Genomic DNA, 4,499 nt, shown 5'->3' on the forward strand with positions numbered 1-4,499 from the left:
TCCGCGGAAACCCGGCCGACGAGGAGCTCCGCTCAGAAGGACAGCGGAGGAAGTGTCGGCAGCGGCGCTCTTCCGCTCGCTCTCTCTCGCTCTACTGCCCCCTGGCGGAGCCCGCCGACAATGACTGACTCCTCTGGAGACGAGATAGCTCTCTCTCTTTCTCTCCTTCCCTCCCTCCCTCCACTGATCTGTCTGTCTATCCATCCACCCACCCATTCATCTATCTATCCACCCACCGATTTATCTGTCTATCTACCTATCTATTTATCTATCTATCCATCCATTCACCCACACATCCATCCATCTACCCACCCACCGATCTATCTATCCACCACCCACCCATCCATCTACCCACCCACTATCTGTCTGTCTGTCTACCTAACCCACCACCTATACATCCATCTATACATCCATCCATCCATCTACCCACCCTCTCTCTCTCTAATGTATCCATCCATCCATCTACCTACCAACTATCTGTCTGTCTACCTAACCCATCATCTATACATCCATCCATCTATCCATCCATTCATCTACCCACCCCTCTCTCTATCTAATCTATCTATCCATCCATCCATCCATCTACCTACCCACTATCTGTCTGTCTGTCTACCTAACCCACCATCTATACATCTATCTCTATCTATTATTATTATTATTATTATTATTATTATTAACTTTATTTGTACCCCGCTAGCATCTCCCGAAGGACTCGATGCGGCTTACACAGGCCGAAGCCTCAAAACACAATACAATAGAAAACATAGCACAACAATAACAAAGCAAATCAAAACAATAAGCAAAATAACGACAATGGCAGTACATCAAGACATTATTAAAACTGGTTCGGCCGGCGCAATGGGGTACAAGGGTTAAAAGTGCTGAAATGGCAGGAGGCACGTAGGATTAGAAGTGCGGTGTGCAGCGACGATTAGTTATGCTAAGGTGCTACTAGGACTTGGGGTGGGGATTCCTAGTCTGAGAAGGCACAACGGAATAGCCAAGTTTTTAAATTCCTTCTGAAAACAGCTAGAGTAGGGGCCTGTCGGAGATCTTTTGGAAGGGCGTTCCAAAGTCGGGGGGCCGCCACAGAGAAAGCCCTGTCCTGTGTCCCCACCAAGCGCGCTTGCGACGTAGGTGGGATCACGAGTAGGGTCTCCCCAGATGATCGAAGCGAGCGTGTGGGTTCGTAGATGGAGATGCGGTCACGCAGGTAGGGTGGTCCCAAACCGTTTAGGGCTTTGTAGGTGAGCACCTACACCTTGAATTGGGCTCGGAAAATAAATGGCAGCCAGTGGAGCTCCTTAAACAGAGGGGTAGACCTCTCTTGATAAGGAGCCCCAGTTAGGATCCTAGCTGCCCGCTGGACCAATTGAAGTTTCCGAGCCATCTTCAGGGGCAGCCCCATGTAGAGCGCATTGCAGTAGTCCATTCTAGAGGTGACCAAGGCGTGGACCACGCCGGCCAGATCAGCCTTCACGAGGTATGGTCGCAGTTGGCGCACAAGTCTCAGTTGCGCAAAGGCCCTCCCGGATACCGCCGACACCTGAGCCTCAAGTGTGAGCGAAGAATCCAGGAGGACACCCAAACTGCGGACCTGTGGCTTTAGGGGGAGTGTAACCCCGTCCAACACAGGTAACCATCCTATACCCCGATCCGGTTTACGATCGACCAGGAGGACCTCTGTCTTGTCGGGATTGATCTTCAGCTTGTTCTTCCTCATCCAGATCAACACAGCGGCCAGGCACTCGTCTAGCACCCGAGAAGCCTCCTTGGAGTTAGGTGGAAAGGAGTAGTAGAGTTGTGTGTCATCCGCATAAAGATGGCACCCAACTCCAAAACCCTGGATGACCTCTCCCAGCGGTTTCACATAGATGTTGAAAAGCATGGGCGACAAAATGGAGCCTTGCGGGACCCCACAGGTCAAAGGCCAGGGGTCAGAGCAGGCGTCTCCCAGCTTCACCATCTGGGTCCGTCCCTCCAGGAAGGACCGGAGCCACGACAGAACCGCGCCCCCGAGGCCCATCCCAGAGAGACGACCCAGAAGGATACCATGATCGATGGTATCGAAAGCCGCTGAGATGTCCAAGAGAACCAGCAGAGTCACACTCCCCCTGTCCAGTTCTCTGCGGAGGTCATCCACCAAGGCGACCAAGGCTGTCTCGGTACCATGACCAGGCCTGAAGCCAGACTGTGACCGATCTAGGTAGTTGGTATCGTCTAAGAAGCTCTGGAGCTGCGAGGCGACCACCCGCTCCAGCACCTTACCCAGAAAAGGGAGGTTGGAGATTGGCCTGTAGTTACTCAGCACCGTGGAGTCAAGGGAAGCTTTTTTGAGGAGTGGCTGAACCACAGCCTGCTTCAGATTAGATGGAAAAATCCCTTGCTCCAACGATGCATTGATAATCAATACAAACCAATCAAGCAACCCCTCCCTGGCTGATTTGATGAGCCAAGATGGGCATGGGTCTAGAGATGAGGTGGTCGCCCTCACAGCCCCAAGAATCTCCTCTACGGTTTCAGGAAGAACAGGCCTAAAAGAATCCCACAAAGTCAGACAAGCAGATGCCTCCGTCACCTCTTCTGGCACTGCGATGGAATTGGAGTCGAGCTCAAGGCGTATCTGGGCGACTTTACCTGCAAAATGGTGTGCGAAATCGCGACACCTAGCTGCTGGGTCATCAGTGACCTCCTCCACCACAGGAGGATGGAGGAGTTCCCCCACGACCCGAAACAGCTCCGATGATCTATTTGCAGCAGACGCTATACGGGAGGTCGTGAACGATTTCCTGGCCCCCCATATAGCCACGGAGTATGCCTTAAGAGAGGCTTTAGCCCGTGCTCGATCAGAGACGGCTCGAGATTTCCTCCATTTGCGCTCTAGCCCCCTTCTCGTATGCTTCATCACAGCCAGCTCCTCGGTGAACCAAGGAGATGGCCTGTCACGACGCAACGAGATGGGACGTTCGGGTGCGATCATATCTAATGCCCTGGACATCTCCCCATTATAGAGAGTTACCAAGGCGTCGATAGAATCGCCAAGCTCCAGGGCAGGAGGAACCCCAAGATTCCTCAGGAATCCATCCGGATCCATCAGTCTCCTAGGGCGGACCATTTTAATTTGTCCTCCACCCCTGCGGAGGTTAAGAGTCGCAGCAAGTCTAAAAGTGATCAGATAATGGTCAGACCATGACACAGGAAGGATGTTTTGATCTTCCACTCTGATCAATTCGTTGTCCATCACAAAGACAAGGTCAAGAGTATGTCCAGCTTGGTGAGTGGGGCCAGATATTATCTGTGACAGTCCTATGGTCGTCATGGTGGCCATAAAGTCCTGAGCTGCGCCAGATAAGGTGGTCTCAGCGTGAATGTTAAAATCTCCCAGCACCACCAGGCGTTGGGAGACCAAGGCCGAATTAGAGACCACCTCCGCTAGCTCAGACAGGGAAGCTGCTGGGTCGCGGGGTGGGCGGTACACCAGCAGGAACCCCACACTGTCACGGCTCCCCACTTTCAAGTGGACACACTCAAACCCGGAAGCCTGCGGGACAGCGCATCTGATCACGGCGATGGATTGCCGAAAGACTACTGCGACCCCTCCTCCCCGCCCCCCTTGTCTGGCCTGCTGATGCACTCCAAAACCTGGTGGGCATAACTGAGAGAGATTTACACCCCCCAGCTCGTCCAGCCAGGTCTCGGTGATGCATGCCAGATCCGCCCTCTCATCCAGGATCAAGTCTTGAATGGCCGCGGTCTTACCATTAACGGATCTGGCATTAATCAGCAGGACCTTAAGACCAAGGGGGCTGCCAAGGAGCCTACCACTACCCACCTTTTCCAGGGTCGCAAGGACTCTGTTGCGCTTCTCCCTGGGATGTTTGTGACCCACAAGTCTCCTCCCCCACACGTCTTGGATGCCCCCCCTTCCTCTGGAACTCCCCCCCCCCTACATGGCCGTGATCTAGTCAGCTCTCAGAGGAGGAAGTTGGGCTGGGGAATAGTCTCCCTTGGGCGTTAGGTGGGGGTGATTCTAATGTTGAGGTAGATAATGAGACATCAAGGGAGCTGAGTGGGCTGAATAAAGGGAGTCTATCTACCTATCCATCCATCTACCCACCCTCTCTATCTAATCTATCCATCCATCTACCCACCCACCCACCCTCTCTCTCTATTTAATCTGTCTATCCATCCATCTACCCACCCACTATCTCTCTCTCTCTCTCTCTATCTATCCACCCACCTACCAATCTATCTTTCTATCCATCCATCTATCCAGACACCCTTCTATCTACCCACCCACCCACCCACCCCAACTATCTATCTATCTATCTATCTATCATTCTATCTATCATCTATCTATCTATCTATCTATCTATCTATCTATCTATCTATCTATCATTTTATCTATATACCCACCTATGTTATTTATTTATTTAATTGTATTATCACTTAATTTTGTTTAACTTTGATAATTTTTGATTTTGTTATAGTTGTGAATT

The sequence above is a fragment of the Anolis sagrei genome, chromosome 3 (assembly GCF_037176765.1).
Source record: "Anolis sagrei isolate rAnoSag1 chromosome 3, rAnoSag1.mat, whole genome shotgun sequence".
NCBI lineage: Eukaryota > Metazoa > Chordata > Lepidosauria > Squamata > Dactyloidae > Anolis > Anolis sagrei.